The following is a 20,094-nucleotide window of genomic DNA, read 5'->3' as shown; positions in this document are numbered from 1 at the left end:
GATGTGTAAAGACACGAAACGATCGGTCTGTGCAAGAAACTGAACAGTATTTATATAATTTTTTTACCTCTGATGCACTGCAATGTCTAAACTCTCTGAACTGTCCTGAGCGCGTCCTCGACAGCCGGCGCTGAGGTGTCATCTTCTTCTTGCTTTACAGCAGATCGCAGACTTATAAGTGCATTACCGCCACCTATCTCTCGTAATGCACTTATAAGTCTGCGATCCGCCATAAAGCAAGAAGACGCGTCACGCGCCGGCTGTCGAGGACGCACTCAGGACGCGCTCAGGACAGTTCAGACATTGCAGTGCATCAGAGGTAAAAAAATTATATAAATACTGTTCAGTTTCTTGCACAGACCGATCGTTTCGTGTCTTTACACATCAATGTATCGTCACGAGCCGCAGGATTTAATTTGGTTTTGTTTGTGTATGTTTTTTTTACTCTCAAAGCCGTGATTCCCATTCACTTCCATTATAAGACCGACAGACTGCAACGGTTTGAGTTAAAAATCTTCGTTTGTGTTCTACTGAAGAAACAAAGTCACCTACATCTTGGATGCCCTGGGGGTAAGCAGATAAACATCAAATTTTCATTTTTGGGTGAACTATCCCTTTAATTGAATGATGAACCGTGCACTTTTAGTGCACTTCAAAACTAGTATATTAAAATCTAGTATAGTATATTAAAGTACATTAAAAAGTTGTGCTTACAGAGAATCCAATATTAATGAAATGGCATCTTAAAGTGTAATTAAAGAGAATTCACTTTCATTATTATGTTTCTTATAAAGTACAGTTTGCAAATGAAACATTTTAGGAGTACATTTTAAATCACTGTTTAAATCGATCTTCTGTTGTGCTTTAAAATCGTATATACTTATTTGGATGTGTAGATTTACTTTTAATTTTAATTGCAGTGTGTTTTTTTTATATTGCACTTATATTTAAATTAATAATATATTGCAAGTAAATATATTAAAAATACTTAATTGCAATTTCATCATTACAAATCTGTATTCAAATATATACAAGGTATAAGCTTCAACAGAAATGTGACATACTTTAGCTTACTATAATAAATGTTGTCAGTACATTCGGCAGTACACTTTAATCATATTTCAAAGGCAATTAAAAAATACATATTAAAAAGTCTGACTTTAGTGGGTCAAAAACACTCAAGTTCCCAAATACACAAAATAATGTTCTTTTTAGCAGCATCATATGACCCCTTTAATATAAATAGAACTTTAATATATTTTAATTCAATTGCAATTGACGTGCAATTAGGAGTCTGAAAACAGTAGTATATTCTTTTAAAGCATATTGAATACATACTCTTTTTTTAAAAGTATGTTAAAGTATACTTTTTCACAAGGGGTTGTGTGCTCACAGATGTGCATTTATGAACATTTTACAACATGCTTACTCTACAAAAAGTGGATTCAGAAATCAGAGAGCTTTAGACCGTGTCACAAGGCACCACAGAGTGCGCTGAACTCCCTCTGGATCTTTATTTTCTCTTCAGAGTCAGTGAGGATTAAGCCTTATCCATGACTTACACACATACACACTCCTCATTCTCTCTCTCTGAGCTGGAACCAGGTTCACGTGCAATCACACCCTGCTCCTTCACATGACTGTGCGGTCTGCAGCGCCAAGGAGAGTCTCCAAAACAGGCGTCTCTTTCTCCACTCTGTGGTATTCCTGATTCTGAGGAAGAGGAGGAGGAAGGGGGCACTGGAAAACTGCACCCCACCCTTGAGTCTCTGTGCCCTATTTTAAGCCACATTGAGCTTTTGCATATTCACCAATAATTAAAAGCTACAAAAAATACAGAGCGAATAGATGAGTCTTTATTTGTTAGCATAAACTAACTTTAATAAATGCTACAAAAACATGTTGTTCATTGTTCATGATACCTAATGTGTTAAGAAACTGAACTCAATTTGCTACCAGTAAATGCAACTAACAGACCATACAACAATCAAACATTCTTCCCATTTTTTTTTTTTTTTTTTTTTACTTCTGACTGCTTTGGTATGTCTCTGAAGCATCTAAAAGGCATTGATAAATTCAGGATGCAGCATGTAAACAGTGGTCAAATGAGAATGTGAAGTATGCATCATTCTGTTTGGTCACAGTCTGCTCTGATATGTGTGGCTTTGCAAGCAGACTTTTTTTTCTTAAGTTCAAAGTGAGGCGGCAGTTCCCGCCAGCTTTCTAATCAAGCGCCAGCATTAAATCAAAAAGCCCCTGCCTCTTAACGGACACTTGGTGGCAACGTGCCGGCTCGCACAGTAATCTCACCAGGCTCCAGATGCTTCCTACATTCCCGCTCTCTGAGCTCTCGGTGGGAATACCGCATATGACTGTTCTAAACAAGGAGCGCGAGGGAGGAAAAGGGGGGGGCGAGAGAGGAAAACAGAGCGTGTTCTGGCCATCAACAAGAACTGATCAACGGCCCATCAAGCCTGCCCAGGAATCATCTCATAAGCAACTTCCAATTAAATCTGAGTCTGGTGATTATTTAGGCCATTGGAATTTGTGCTTGCTCATTATAGAAGCTTGTGAAAATAATAGCTTCTTCATTATTTCTAATACTAGTTTATGATGTACTTAAGACAGTTTAAGTTGTTAAAATAATGCTTAAAATAGCTTGGTACAAAAAAAGCAATCAAATTCATGAGCAGCAAACACTGGTCATTTCTGAATTAAAGCTGATGGCTGTTCTAATTTTTGATGTTAAAATATGTAACATACACTACCGTTTAAAAATTTGGGGTCGGTATATTGTTTTTGAAAAAAGTTCCAAGGCTGCATTTATTTGATCAAAAATACATGAAAAATGTGATTTATTTTTGTGATGGCAGAATTTAGATTTTTTTTTTTTTTAGCAGTCGTTATTCCAGTCTTCAGTGTCGCATGATCTTTTAGAAATCATTCTAATATAAAGATTTTGTGCAACATTGCTTATTATTAGCATGTTGAAAGCTGTTGTGCAGCTTAATATTTTTGTGGAAACCGAAATATATTTTTTCCTTATTCGCTGATGAATAGAAAGTTTAAAAAAATATATGTATTTGAAATAGAGCTCTTTTGTACCATTATAAATATCCTTACTATCACTATTGATTAGTTTAATGCATCCTTGGTGAATACAAGTATTAATTTCTTCAAATAAAATCTTGCTAACCCCAACCTTTTTTTTTAAAGCCAATAAGCTGCAGTTACATCAGCCCTGAACTATAATTTACTACCAGCTGGTTGGTTGCATGGGGATGCAGCATTTGACTGGACAAAAATCTGTGTACAGGATGAATCATCAATATTTTTGGCCAGTTTTACTAGGAGAAAAAGACCATTTTAAGAAAATTTTAGAAACGAATATATGCTAAAAGTAAATTCTGTCAACATTCAGGAGTATGCTAGCATACAGATTTGCCCCAATGCAAATACACGTTCTAAAAGCCAGCTAACCACAAACTAGTCAAAGTTGAAAGTAAGTAGATTTGCAAATCTCTACTAAGAAAAAGCAGCAACATCAGAACATGTTTTGTCTTAGCATTGTGTCCATTTTGACGCAGCAACATTGGGACAACCAGTAGCATGAGTTGAAGGCATGACTGTCTTGTATTTTAATCCAGCTGCAGACAGAGAGTGTGCAAAACAATCATTATTTTTCTAATTTATGAGTTCATTATAAGTTCACAGAGTTGCAATGCTGCACCACTGTGACTCCAAATGATCAACTTGACGACGTTCCCCACCCTTCCCTGTTCCTGACAGGCTCAGTCAGCTGCTGCAGAGCTTCTTACAAGAATCAGAAACTGAAAACACCTACAAACTTGATCAGCTGCACACTGAAATGCCAGAAGTGTTTTCTTCGGCTTACAGGACTTTCCAGCAAAGCAGCACACTCGAAGGGGGAGGGGAATGAGGGGCATGGAAGGAAAACGAAAGGAAATGAATGGGATTTTTCATCTCCCAGCTAAGATCATGTGACGAAGTGTTTGCTCACGTCAGCATGCATGTGCACAGAGGGGTCACCGAACGTTCGTGTGCCTCTGTCTGTGTGTGAGGGTGTGACCAGACACCGAGACAGACAGACTCATGACCAGGCAGACAGATAAAAAGACATGGGGACAAATGACTGAAGTGGGTGGAAATTGTTTGGACAGGCTTATATAACGTGTTCCCTGCAGAACCCTTACTGATAGAGATCTGGCAGACACATGCGGCATGCAAAAACACAAAGTATAAGCATTATGGGACTGTTTTCTTTACAAAAGGTCCCTAGCACCAATATGGTGAACTTACAGTTTAATTATGATGATGGTGATGATGATATTGAACTCTTGAGGTTAGGGACCGGCGCAACGTCGCCAACACCCCACCGAAACATTTGATCAGACAGGTGGAGCTGGCATTGCCGGTGTGTGCATCACTCCGTGGTACCTACACCACCCTGTCAAAACTTGTTTAACAAAAAGGCAGACAAAAGAGGGATTTGAGAAGATCCGAATAGCTCAAGTCAAGCCCCTTTATGACAATACCTTTAAATGATCATCGAGCGAAAAATTCTGCTAAGGAATTCATTAAGCATGTGTTTAACAGTCGGAGGAATTGTAGGAATGCTGTCCTATGCAATTTATGTTGAATACATGAAGCTATTGTGACCACAAATCCTGGTTTCACAACACTGTAAGCCATAAATAATCTTAATGGGATCCTAATGCAACATGCAACACGCTATAAAACAGGGATCTTCTACCTTTTTAGAGCTCTTTGGTGTACAGAGAGCAAAAAAAATTGACTGTTGCATTTTAAGGCTGACCTATAATGTGACCATTTTAATGTGTTTTGCATTTGATGCTTGCTTACATTGCAAAGACATTAAAAAAGGTACAAAGTCATATACAGTATGTATACTTTACATTTTAATGTTACATTCAAAATTTTGGGATTGGTCTCTTATGCTCACTAAGTAAGCATTTATTTGATCCAAAAAAAGTAAGTACAGTACAGTAAGAAATATAAATAATATTATGCAATATTGTGAAATATTATTACAACTTCAAAAATGTATTGCATAATTTATTTGAATTTAATGCATTTTAAAATGTAATTTATTATTGTGATGGCAAAGCTGAATTTTCAGCAGCCATTACTCTAGTCTTCAATGTCATATGATCCTTCGGAAATTCTAGTATGATGATTTGGTGCTCTTAATAATCTTCTTATTATGATGATGATTGTGAATTGTGATATTTTCAGGATTTTTGGATGAATAGAAATTTCGGAAGAATGTTTGAAGCAAAACTCTTTTGTAATATTATACTCCTTATAATATTATAATACTTAATTTATTCTGTCCTTGCTGATATGACAGAAAAAAAAGATTTAGCCAATTAATTTTATTTAATTTCTTAAAAATAATCTTACTGACTTACTGAAAAATAAAAATAATCTTATATGGAAAGGACAATAAAACTTATCACAAATTCAACTTCTTAGCTTGAAGTTTAATTTAACATAACGTAATTTTATTTAATGGATTTTTAATTTAATGCATTTTCAGAACTTTAATCATTTCCAATAAAAGCAATGAGCCTGCACATTTTCTTAGATCAGCTGAAAATTAAATGGAAATAAACAGAACTAAAAGAGCAAGTCCATATATATGAAAAACCAACCAACATATGCATTGTGCTTTTTTTTTTTTTTAACAGTATTTACAATCTGCAAACGGAACTTGTATGCAAAGACATGCAAACCGACAACCACTGTGACACTGTACAGTAAAAGGTTCACTCTATCAGCAACAGATACTGAAAATAGGGGAAAGGTTCACCCCCGTTGACAGACAATGCCAGAAAAGCAAAGAAACGTGCCTTGGGAGGAGGTAGGCCTGTCACGATAACAACTTTTTGTTGTGCGATATATTGCCCCAGAAATAATTGCGATAAATGATATTATTGTCATTTTAAAGACCATTTTATGCCACTGAATATATAATCATAATGTAACAGCATAATAATGCAAGAAGGCCTACACACTTCCAAATGACAACAAAATTTTAATTTTTAAGAAAATTTAGATCATGGAAATTAAGTATCAAAATATTAGATACCTTAAACATCGTCAAAACTTGCTTGTTTTGCCACTGACTAATGTCGCAAGCGCGAGGTATTGCTTTCCTGCTGCAGTCACACCACTCTCTGTGTCTTCTCTGTTCAGCAAGCAGCACATTCCGTTTACGGGTAAGCAGTTGACATAGTGGTGTACGAGCTGCACATGTGCACGCAATGTTGCCATGGAACAGTCACTTATTTGAACTAGCACCTCATGACTACACCACGTTATGTACGAGAAGCTGCAAAAGACACAGACGTAAGTGGAATGTACAAAGCATGGTGACATTAATTTTTAAGTAAATATAATGGGCGATATATTGCGTCACCAAAAATTATTGAGGTCATGTACATATATTGCGCGATAAGTCGATATATTGATTATTGCGACAGGCCTAGGAGGAGGCACCAATTTTGCACACTGCAAAGAGGCTGAGGTGAGGTTAAAAAGGTGGGCAAATGGAAAAATGAATGACAACAAAACACAAAAGAGCATGTGTGGGAGAGCCATACCCTCTCCGGATCTACTTCATAGGTGACTTTTCTTCAGTCAAGGATGGAAAGAAAAGGGAAGCATAAACAGTTCTTCTGCAATGACAAAACATTTATGTTGCCAGAAAACCGGATCTAGAAATATGTGAGAACCTCTACGTGACTCAGGAAGGTGCATGAGCTGATAAACATCAGCAGTGGAACAAAAAAAAAACAAACAAACAAAATGCTGCATATTGCCCTCTTCCTATTCTGAGAATTGAGTATTTACGAGATGGCACAAATCAACAGCCTTTTCATGATTCACTGATCTCCAGGAGAACGTAAGTCGGTCAGATCCTTTGTGATTGAGAGAGTCTAGAAGCGGGAGATTTGGTTCACTCACCGGGTCACTCACGCAAACATGTGGTTCCAGCATAATGTGTGTACACATTGGACAAAAACAAGTCCTTTGAGGCGAGAATCAGAGCCAGGTGCTTGGCAATTAACCATTGTGATCAGACAGTAAACAAGCATACAGGGCAGAGCAGAAAAAGTGACTAACAGGCCTCTTTCACAACAACCGACTTCCTCCCCCGGGCCACTTCCATATAAGGTCAAAGGAAGCTGAATAGACGGAAATGGGGAACTCCTAAGGGGTGCGACGCAGCTTCCAGTAAGTATGAGTGGAACTTATCTTGGGGATTCTGAGCTGATGCGTCTATTACCTAATATAGCATTCGGTCTGATTTTCTGCTCCTTGGAGTGAGCAGCCGTTTTCACTGGAAAGTCTGCAGCATGTTGATTAAAAGTTCCACATGTATCATTTTGAGCTGTGGAGAATGAAGACGTGTGGTGGAAACATTAGCCATGTTTTCCACAATCTTGTTCAGAACTGTGCCAGCTACGGAGACATTGCGTTTGGACTGGAAGAGTCGGAGATGAGACACTGTGGTTGGTTCTGTTCTTGTGGGAATGTACATGCGTGGAGGTTGGGAGATATTTGAGATGACGCGAGACATGTCTCTTCAAGGCAGCCAGTGACGCAAGAGCACTGCGCATGTCTTCCCTCTTTTGCTCTCTGATAAAACTACAGCACTGTGTCCACTTCTAGCTTAAAGTCACCATGAAATCAAAATGGACAACCTTAGTATTTTATGAAATACTGCAGTTTTATTTATAAATCATTTATTTGTGCACATAAATATATATTTTTTTTAATTAAAATTCCTTTGCAACGACATGGGAAACCGATTCTGCATTAGTCTTCAATACTGATCATGATAATTTGATAGTCGTTTAAAATAATTGAAATACATAAAGAATTCCATCATAAAGCATTATTTGCATTATTTTAATTTAAATATATTTGAATAAATTAGCAATGCACAGTATTAAAACTGCCCAATACTGACAAGTCGATAAATATGTTCAAGTTATGGTCAATAACTGATAAATGGCAGATATTAATTATATACTATTTGTCTAAATAAATTAGCACCAAACCTTAAAAACGAAACTAGATTGTTTTAAATGCTACAAGTGAATTTAGGCATCACGACATTATAATGTAAAGTATGAAAATGGATATTAATTTTATTAAAAATATATAATTTTTTAAAAGATTCAATTTAAGTGAGCGTTAGATGACGGCAATGTTGTTATTGTTAACTAAATAAAAAATAATAATTATTCAGTAATTGAAATAAAGCTGAAATTAATTCAAACAGAAGAAAAACTCATGAGAAAAACGTACTAAAATTACCATTAGCTATACAGAAATATAAGAAAAATATTAGTATATATTTAATACTAAAATAACACTGGAGGTAATAAGTATGCACAGTTAAATATAAAATATTGAGAAATATGTGTCTAATATCTACTGATAAAATAGATCAATAATTATGACCAATAACCGATATGGCACAGACATATTGTGCATACCTAAGACAAAAGTGTTGCAGAACACCTGCAAAAGGCTTAGTATAATTTAGAATGACTATCCAAACTGTTCAAGGCTGCAAGAAAGGCCAGTGATCTTTGATCCAGAGTCTTGAATTCTTATTGGAAAACCCTTCCTCTTTCTTCTAAATATGATATTCTAGCTGCAGGAAGTGACAGCGTGCTGTTGTGCAGCGCTACAGAGCTCGTCTACTCTCCAAACAGTGCACACCTCTGTGCAACCTCTGTGACATCTGACAAGTGCCAAAGTTCTGCTGACACCCTCCTCCGCTGACCGCTTTGCTGCTTTACTTGAATCTGCACCCCATGACGCACATTATACGCATCTCCTCCAAGCTCTATATACATAAACAAGAGACATAAGCATGGTTCAACAGGCAGTTGACCTAATGTTCTGCATTCCTTCTTCAAATATAAATACAGACCTCTTCCAATGACTACGACATGGTCATGAGAGAACAAACAAAACAAAAAAACTATTGCATTTTGACACACTCGTAGCAATGAAAAGCTGCAATGAAGCCACTGAGTGTTCACAAAGTGTTCTCCTAATATAAACATGCACTGGGGATTTAAGCACCTATGATTTTTATGTAAGCTATATGAAGATTAAATAATTCAGAAACAGTTGAGGCCAATCCAATGCCAGTAGAGCCCACAAACCACGAGTGAACAGAACAAATGGTGGGTCTTCAAAGGCATTTTTACATATTTTATATAGGGAGGTGAATCAATCAAATCAATCAAAAAAGAGAACTAATTATGTGCACCAGTGTTGTTATTTGTAACTATTAACACTGTTTTAGTTATTTCAAATAAATATATTCAAATAAAGCTGAAAACAATGTAAATATGAAAAACTTAAATGAAAATTTTGCCTTGGCAACTAACTGTAATAAATACATTTAAGCACTACTAAAATAAAAATAAAGTTAAATAGAAATATACAAAACTAATAAAAATGACATAGCAGCATAGCACATAGCAAAACTACTAAATTGTGAAATAAAATTAAAATGAAAACTGAAACTATAAAAATGAAAGCTAATTAAAAATATTCATAAATAATATAATGGCATATACTGTATTTTCCCAAAAAAAAAAAAAAATGCACAGAGAGCAGAGAAAAAGTAGCACCGGGTCAAAATTGCATTTTAAGAGAAAAAAAACATATTCCATTTATTCCAGAAAATATGGTATACTAAACTAACACTAATGTGCACAGATTGCACCTAACATTAAAAATGCCATTGAATGGCAAAATTGGAATCAAAATAAAGGAAGAATAATTAAATAATAATTGTTTAACGGTGTCTTTTAAATGTTATGGCAACTCCAGTTAAGCAAATCACAAAAAAAATTTGATGCAAATGTATTAATATAATTATGTTCCTTCACTTAGACTTTTTTTATTGCGTTAGCGGAGATCAGTTTTTGTAAAATATCCATCTCATGCATATGTATACAGACCAACAAACGGCACAGTTCCCATTCAAGGGTAACTGATTAATTTATCTGTCATGTAGTCGAGTATAATTCACACAATGATTAAAATGCCTCCCCTTAGGTATAGAACAAGTCATTATTGTACGAGAGACGTTTCTAACTGAAACACGTGGAATCAACTGCACATGACTTGTAATGGAGACAAATCTTGATAATTACTATGGCAGGAGTGGAGGCAGCTTTATTAAAGTGACCTAATGTCACACAGTTTTATAAATAGTGTAGTGACCAAGAGGGAGAGAGAACGAGACAGAATGTTCCGAGTCGGTCTGCGGTCGCTCTCGGCGTCTGCCGTCACCTAAAACAGCAGGGCATTAGAGAGATATACGGCAGGGCGTTTCACACCTCTGTCGTGAAACTGCGTAAAGCAGGCAGTTCACACGCATGGCAGAGGATTTCTGACCTGGTCCCCGCTGGACTCCTGCTGAGAAGGGCTGCTGCAGATATCAGCTGCACACGTGTCAAACCTCACTCCTGCTTTCCCAAACAAGCCACCCTCAGTGAAAAGAGTGTACTTCTCTACCACAATAGAGCTAGCAGGTCTGTTTACATTTAAAGGCTGCTAACGGAAAGGCTGCTATAGGATGATCCAATTAGATATGCTATCGGGACAGGTGACTTAGTGATTTTGCTGTTGTTGTTGCAGTGAAATGGAGGCAGTCAGGAAAGCTTCCTGTAAATGGTAAAAAAATAAAAAATCAATACACTTCTTGCATGCAACATATTTCCTTGACCTGAAGAAAGTAAACAAATGAGAAACTGTCTTTGAGCTTCCTCTATTGCAGGAGTACCTGTAAAGGCCTGGTCAGGTGCCAAGAATGCTAATGTTTTTTTTTTGTCTTAAATAACACATCCTTTTTCCAACATGGTTATATTTTGCATTGATCAAACTAAATTAACTACAAAATGATCATGATAATTTGATAGTCTTGTTTAAAATATAAAATAGCAATGAAATAATTTAGAAATACAATTTCAGCTTGTTTTGAATGTGTATAGCCATCCTAAAGAATTTGCATTATTTTAATTTAAACAGAAATATTTGATTAATAACTTAATAATTAAATATAATACTTTTAAATTATACTAAAATATTTTTATTTTATGCATGCATGCTGTAATTTGTACAAATAAATTTAAATGCAAATTCTATAATCAAGAACACAATATCAAGGTGAAAAAAAATGTATCATTATCATGCAGCCTTAGATCAAACGGAAACCCATGAAAACTGGTTTTCCCTGAGCAGTTATGTATGAACACTAAACCTTTGGCCTTGGTTTGCAGGACAGGACTCAGTGTTGGGAAGCCACACCTCTTCTCTTAAATCTTCCCCATGCTGAGGACGTTTACAGAGTGTGGAAAGGCCCTAAAATTAGGTCAGTGCTCCAGGAGCTTAACCTACTTGCTTAAGTACTGCAAGAAAACTGTATTTATCACCAACACCAGCAGACAGCCTAGTCCACGCCAAAACTATTATCTGAATATCTGCCAAGCCTTTAAGGGTATTGAAAAGAAAAGCAGTATAATTAGTCATTTCATATAAGAGAGGCAGGCATTAGAGATTGTTGTTTCAAGTGTTTGGCTGTAGGACTGAAAAGTGTTTTGTGTGTTGGTGGCAAAACAGCCAGGTGTCAGCTGCAGCACCCCGTTCCCCTGATTGCGCTCTGGGAGGGGAAAGAGCAGCCAGGATCCCCCGTCTAGTCATGGGAAGGGTCAACTTTTGTCAGACTTGGGTCAAAGTTGAGTCTCGGGGGTGCCAGTGGTCACCGGTTAGCCAACAAAATATCTTCCACTGCATGACTAGCCTCAGCACATCTGTCTCATTTTTAAACACCTCAAATGTGAGAAATAATGCTTGAATGTTAACTATTCATAAGAGCATGACCTCCATTTGTAACCTCCATTACAAATTCTAACTGCTGAGGAAATTTTCCTGAAAGACACAGTAAGATTAGCCTTAGCTTTGCAGTCATAGATTCATCTGTGTTGGATGAATTATTATAGTGCTAACAGTACATACAGTATACGGCTTTTTTATAAATAATAAAAAAAGTGAAAGAAATTTTTTATTATAATATTTCATATAATATATTTTCCACAGTACATTTTTAACATGCATTATTATTTTATGTAATACAGTAAATTTAATATAAATTAATGTTATATTTATACACTCATTTTATATACACGTAAACTTATTAATATCCAAAAAATTAAAATTATTTCTTTAGTTACTTTATTTATTAAAAATTTAATTACACTTTTTTCATACAAATGATCAAATCATCAATCATCATACACTAATCCAATAATAAGGAAGAAAACATAATAAACAAATAAATAAATAACAGTTGATATCACTTTCAATTAATTTGCCACACTAGCAATAGAAGGTTAAATCGAGAGCATTGCACTGAGGGATACAGTAATCCACACTGTGTCCTCGGGTTACTGCACATTTTATCATCCAGGCATGCTACGCATACAGAAACTTTGCATACCATGCACAGTAAACATACTGCGGAACGAGCTATATAGTGACTGTGTCCTCGGGTTACTGCACATTTTATCATCCAGGCATGCTATGCATACAGAAACTTTGCATACCATGCACAGTAAACATACTGCGGAACGAGCTATATAGTAGTATGCAATTCCAAACGTACTCTATGCTCGTAACATGCAGCCACCATGCAAAACAGCACAGAATTCACATGAACAGTGGAACACTAACAAACAACCTGTGTTCCTATATTTGGATATCAGCTGACTTACACATTGTACAGATGGTTTACTCGGAAAGGTGAGAGAATGCTCATGACCTTTGAGTTCATTGATGTTGAAGTAGATTAATGTACCAAAGGTTTAGAAAGCAGGACAGACAGTAGCTTACTGCTAGTACACCAGACAAGACGCTCAGAACACTGATTATGTTATCAGATCAGCCAGAACATGGAAAGAATAGCAGAATTAAGTGTTTGTTATGTTCCAGATGTAATCAACTTTTAACATTCAGACAGTGTGCAACTCATATCAAACAAAAACTAAAAAAAACTGGATAAGCTTTAGTTTTCTAAGGAAGAATCATTAAAATTCCAATAAGAGGAACGTTACAAATAAAGCAGCATTCCTGCAGCGCTTCAGTAGTTCACTGGAACTTACAGCCATTCAAACCATTCAAAACATGCGTCTACCCTCTAACCATCAGTCTAGCACAGATATGGATGAAGCTTTCATGCAAATATATATGGCAATGCAAACAGAGACCAGGGCAAGAGGGAAATATTTAATTATGTTCCAAAAATATTTGCTGCAACACTTTATTGGAATACGATCATACTGCTTATTAGGCTATACATTGTGTTTTTTTGTTACATTTTCCAGCAATAAATGTTTTATAAAAAATTATAATTTAAATAATAATTATATATGTAATAATATAATAATTAGATATTTGTTATGAATTGTTATTATCATTATATAATTTTAGATTTTATTTATTATTAATGAAATAATTTAGAAATACAATTTCAGCTTGTTTTGAATGTGTATAGCCATCCTAAAGAATTTGCATTATTTTAATTTAAACAGAAATATTTGATTAATAACTTAATAATTAAATATAATACTTTTAAATTATACTAAAATATTTTTATTTTATGCATGCATGCTGTAATTTGTACAAATAAATTTAAATGCAAATTCTATAATCAAGAACACAATATCAAGGTGAAAAAAAATGTATCATTATCATGCAGCCTTAGATCAAACGGAAACCCATGAAAACTGGTTTTCCCTGAGCAGTTATGTATGAACACTAAACCTTTGGCCTTGGTTTGCAGGACAGGACTCAGTGTTGGGAAGCCACACCTCTTCTCTTAAATCTTCCCCATGCTGAGGACGTTTACAGAGTGTGGAAAGGCCCTAAAATTAGGTCAGTGCTCCAGGAGCTTAACCTACTTGCTTAAGTACTGCAAGAAAACTGTATTTATCACCAACACCAGCAGACAGCCTAGTCCACGCCAAAACTATTATCTGAATATCTGCCAAGCCTTTAAGGGTATTGAAAAGAAAAGCAGTATAATTAGTCATTTCATATAAGAGAGGCAGGCATTAGAGATTGTTGTTTCAAGTGTTTGGCTGTAGGACTGAAAAGTGTTTTGTGTGTTGGTGGCAAAACAGCCAGGTGTCAGCTGCAGCACCCCGTTCCCCTGATTGCGCTCTGGGAGGGGAAAGAGCAGCCAGGATCCCCCGTCTAGTCATGGGAAGGGTCAACTTTTGTCAGACTTGGGTCAAAGTTGAGTCTCGGGGGTGCCAGTGGTCACCGGTTAGCCAACAAAATATCTTCCACTGCATGACTAGCCTCAGCACATCTGTCTCATTTTTAAACACCTCAAATGTGAGAAATAATGCTTGAATGTTAACTATTCATAAGAGCATGACCTCCATTTGTAACCTCCATTACAAATTCTAACTGCTGAGGAAATTTTCCTGAAAGACACAGTAAGATTAGCCTTAGCTTTGCAGTCATAGATTCATCTGTGTTGGATGAATTATTATAGTGCTAACAGTACATACAGTATACGGCTTTTTTATAAATAATAAAAAAAGTGAAAGAAATTTTTTATTATAATATTTCATATAATATATTTTCCACAGTACATTTTTAACATGCATTATTATTTTATGTAATACAGTAAATTTAATATAAATTAATGTTATATTTATACACTCATTTTATATACACGTAAACTTATTAATATCCAAAAAATTAAAATTATTTCTTTAGTTACTTTATTTATTAAAAATTTAATTACACTTTTTTCATACAAATGATCAAATCATCAATCATCATACACTAATCCAATAATAAGGAAGAAAACATAATAAACAAATAAATAAATAACAGTTGATATCACTTTCAATTAATTTGCCACACTAGCAATAGAAGGTTAAATCGAGAGCATTGCACTGAGGGATACAGTAATCCACACTGTGTCCTCGGGTTACTGCACATTTTATCATCCAGGCATGCTATGCATACAGAAACTTTGCATACCATGCACAGTAAACATACTGCGGAACGAGCTATATAGTAGTATGCAATTCCAAACGTACTCTATGCTCGTAACATGCAGCCACCATGCAAAACAGCACAGAATTCACATGAACAGTGGAACACTAACAAACAACCTGTGTTCCTATATTTGGATATCAGCTGACTTACACATTGTACAGATGGTTTACTCGGAAAGGTGAGAGAATGCTCATGACCTTTGAGTTCATTGTAGATTAATTAGATTAATGTACCAAAGGTTTAGAAAGCAGGACAGACAGTAGCTTACTGCTAGTACACCGCTCAGAACACTCAGAACACTGATTATGTTATCAGATCAGCCAGAACATGGAAAGAATAGCAGAATTAAGTGTTTGTATTCCTGCAGCGCTTCAGTAGTTCACTGGAACTTACAGCCATTCAAACCATTCAAAACATGCGTCTACCCTCTAACCATCAGTCTAGCACAGATATGGATGAAGCTTTCATGCAAATATATATGGCAATGCAAACAGAGACCAGGGCAAGAGGGAAATATTTAATTATGTTCCAAAAATATTTGCTGCAACACTTTATTGGAATACGATCATACTGCTTATTAGGCTATACATTGTGTTTTTTTGTTACATTTTCCAGCAATAAATGTTTTATAAAAAATTATAATTTAAATAATAATTATATATGTAATAATATAATAATTAGATATTTGTTATGAATTGTTATTATCATTATATAATTTTAGATTTTATTTATTATTATTATTATTATTATTATTTTGAACAATGTATTCATTTATGAATATTGTTGGCTCTGTAACAAATTGCTTATGTTCCTCTACTGTCGATTTAGGTAGATGCACAGAATGTAATGTAAATGCAAATGTAATAATATAATTAAAAGTGACACTATATAAATCTTAATATTAATCATGAAACTTCAAGATCTCTGCAAACATGCATACAGCCTACTAAAACAGCATTAAATAAGATACTATATAAGAGGAGGAGGAGTGATGGAGGCGGCAGTGCGCAAGTAGTCAATGCGTGCAATGCACTGCACCCCCAGCTGCGAAGCATGAGCTAGAGTGGGCCGCACACACACACACACACACACACACACACCCTCCACACATGTAGGTGAGAGTGGGAGACTGATCTATATGCTGGGGAGCATGTGAGCACAGCACAGGGAGAGGCAGAAGGAGGGAGTGCATCAGCAACCGTTACTCACTTTCTCCCACGTGACATTCCTCTTTCAACGACAAAAACGAAAGAGAGCAAAGAGCGGCAGGAATGCGGCCAACAGTCGAGCTGAACAGGGATTTCTGAATGCCAAGGAGCTCATGAAGAGGCAGTGGCGAAAATAACGTTTTTTAATGCCACCGAGTCCAAATCACACACATGAATCATTCTTTTTGGATAAGCTGCTGTTTGTGCTTGCACCTCCAGCGCTTGTCTTAGATGCAAGCATATTACATAGCATGCTATAAAAGCTGCTACATAATCCTGCCATGTGGACCTTCAGGGAAGTGATATAAGCTGTTACAAGACAAGTGCAATCCCAAGAGATCTACTGTCTCTGTGAGGAAGGGCAGATGTTTATGCAACAACTACCGGCACATGTCATGTACCTGAGGAATATGAAATGATGTGAATGTCAGTTAGTCGAAATGTTTCATCCATTCTGCTGCGAACTGGAAAAAAGCTGAGCTGCTGACTCATTTTTTTAAAAGCTCACTACACAAATAGCATAGTCATCATGACCCAGACACTTTTGAAGCTTCTATCTTGCCAAGTCTTTCATAACACCTTCAGCTCTTTCACAACACAGAGTAAAGGACTTAAGTGTGGGGTATTGAACTACAGACCACACATCCATCTGTTGAATAACAACCTTCTTTAGCTTGCAAAACATCACAAAATCTACCACGTTCTGTAACTATTTTCGGCACTGCCTTTATCATATTTTTAGCATTTAAAATGCTAAAATTGAAATTTACTCCATTTCAGCAAATGATGTCACATATGAAATATGTTACATATGGAATTGTCCAACAGCTTAGTGTTTAGTCTGAAAATCAGTGCAAGACATGCATGACTATCTATCACTAAGGCAGGGACAACCCTCTACATTGCGAGTAAATCACTCGCATATGCGACTAAATCTTACCCTGGGCGACTAAATGATGTCTAATATTAGCCAATTGCTAATAAAATCTCAGATTTTACTCGCCAGTGTGTGAGTTGGAGGTTAAGTATAAGTGTAGCACAGATATATTTTCACTCACAGAACACTCTGACTGAGCGCTTCAGTTTCACTTTCCGTCAAGCGATCTGTGCTGTTTTTCAGTTCATCTCAATGGATGTGCAACGCACCTGTATTTAACGTACCGTAAACTCTAGTGTGAAGGCACACGACTCGCCGTCGCTTTGTTTCACACACACGCAGAGAGAGAGAGAGAGAGAGAGAGAGAGAGAGAGAGAGAGAGAGAGAGAGAATTGACGCGCTACATGTAAACGATATTCTTTGTTGTATTTTGCTGTCAAATTAACGGAGTTCCTTTCTCCGGTAGTGGGCGGAACTAATGCGCAAACGGCAATCTCATTGGCTGGTGCTCACCTATTATCGTCCCTGTTTTGATTTCAGCAAATCAGTTCGAGCGAACGCACACAACCTGATTAATATTCAGAGTATGGGTCACCATACTTGGCCACATGTCACGTCACACGTCACGTCACACTCACTGACAGGATCTCTAGATAAAACCAGACAAAATTCAGACTGATGTATTGGAAGGTGTTTTCCCTGAAGCATGTTTTTCCAAACAGGACCCCATACTTTCCCCACTGCGTCTGCGTGTCAGTCAGCTGACGCAAGGCAGCAGGAATCTGGTCAGGGGTTTCGTCCTGTCTAGACTGAGCAGAATGTAACTGGAGACAAAATCGCAGTGGAAAACAAAAGCAGAGCCTCTGCAGTGAAGTCCTATACTGCCACTCTGTGGTGAAGCATATGTATGGCACTTATATATGACTACTGTACTCTTTAGATGTATTTATATACAGTGGTGTGAAAAAGTGTTGGCCCCTTCCTGATTTCTTATTTGAGGATCTTTTGGTCTACTTCACTTTGTCAGGCAGGTCCTATTTAAGAGATTTCTTGATTGCGAACAGGTGTGGCAGTAATCAGGCCTGGGTGTGGCTAGAGAAATTGAACTCAGGTGTGCTATACCACAGTTTTAACAGGGGGGCAAACACTTCTTCACACAGGGCCATGTAGTTTTAGATTTTGTTTTCCCTTAATAATAAAAACCTTCATTTAAAAACTGCATGTTGTGTTTACTTGTGTTATCTTTGACTAATATTTAAATTTGTTTGATGATCTGAAACATTAAGTGTGACAAACATGCAAAAAAATAAGAAATCAGGAAGGGGGCCAACACTTTTTCACACCACTGTAATAGTAACATATTACAAAAATCAAACGGTTGTTAACTTTGATTTTACAACCGCAACTGCAAAGATTTCCAAGATATTAAGTCAAATTTATATAGGCCTAGATTATATATTTTACTCTTTCTTTAAGCATAACAATATGAAGAATTAAACATTTCAGTCAATTTTCAGTGTTTGGTATGTCCCCTTTTCTTCCATTTCAAATTATTTCCAGGTTTAAATTAGATTTTGAATCACAATTCAATTCAATTCAATTCAAGTTTATTTGTATAGCGCTTTTTACGATACAAATCGTTGCAAAGTAACTTTACAGCAAATTAAGTTTCTACAATATTTAGTGGTAGCTTATCAGATTTAGTGGTAGCTGAGACAATCAGGTCTCAGACTCTTGGACTCCACTATATGAATACAGAAAACTTTGTATTTTCGTTTTTTAATTTTCATGCTGTAGTGTGACATCTTCTGCATTCTTAAAATTCCAAAAATATTACTTTGAAATATTCCATGTAGTAAGAACAGATCTAATAGGTCTTTTATCTTTAGACAATATAGGACTGCTATAACTAGAAGTTAATCCAAAGCAAAAAGACCATTTGAAACTCCCATAAAGCGGTTAGTGTGTGTGTGTGTGTGTATATGTGTGTGTGTATGTATGTATACACACACCTGCTTTAGTGGTTCACTTTATGGCTTATTCTAGAACAAATAAACCAATATAGCTATAGCTATAAAGGACTTCTAGAAATACTACATATAAAAACTAGTATCATTAACTTTAAGGGGGTCTGAATACTTTCCGTACCCACTGTATATATATATATATATAGTATAGTTCTCCTTTCGTTGTTTGACTTCTAGACAAATCAAACATAGAATCCGAATCCCTATATTTTATCAAATGTGCAAACAGCATGTCAATTACAAGCAATTTACAAGCAAGTACACATCCACTGTCTATCTATCAGCAATGAACTACAAGCAGGCCTCATCTGTCTCTATTAACAAAACTGAACTGTGGACCTGGGTGGTTGCTATGGCTACAGCTCATTGCAGGCTCCAAAGAGTATATGCATGAATCAGAGGAATACTGTTACTTTGACACCCTCATGTGGTCAAAAGTGGTCATGCTGCATCAGATAACCTGTAGGCCTGAATGTACAATTCCCTGCCAGCTTGAGTACAAACATAACAAACATCTGCATTCATATTCAGATCAGTAGAACTTGTATTTGGACTTTGTCTTACCTGGATGATGGAGAGGCTGGAGACTAAAGCTGGCTCAGGGACCTGCAGGCAACTTCGCTTGTCTAGAACACACAAACACAAGGCACAAATCATTTATCAGAACAAGTAAACACTCAAGCAATGTGTTATTTACCTATTTGAGTGGTTCCTGCATAATAAAATTACTTTTTATCAGTGAATAAAAGTAGGTATTGCTATAACAGCTATATTTCAATTTAAAAGTGACATAACAATCAACCAAAACAATGTCACAATCAAAACA

General features: G+C 36.2%; 1 long non-coding RNA gene across 1 annotated transcript in view; it reads right to left on the bottom strand.

Moving 5' to 3' along the window:
- The window catches only part of LOC107684406 (uncharacterized), a 27,648-nt gene that overhangs the window by 3,951 nt on the left and 3,603 nt on the right, over positions 1–20,094 (bottom strand). The window contains exon 2 of the long non-coding RNA XR_001633849.1: positions 19,833–19,894. This is a non-coding gene — a long non-coding RNA (uncharacterized LOC107684406). The remainder of the gene's footprint in view (positions 1–19,832; positions 19,895–20,094) is intronic.

The sequence above is a fragment of the Sinocyclocheilus anshuiensis genome, unplaced genomic scaffold (genome assembly GCF_001515605.1).
Source record: "Sinocyclocheilus anshuiensis isolate Anshui unplaced genomic scaffold, SAMN03320099.WGS_v1.1 scaffold301, whole genome shotgun sequence".
NCBI lineage: Eukaryota > Metazoa > Chordata > Actinopteri > Cypriniformes > Cyprinidae > Sinocyclocheilus > Sinocyclocheilus anshuiensis.
Note: the sequence above shows the minus strand (reverse complement) of the source record. Positions and strands in the feature narration are given on the sequence as shown.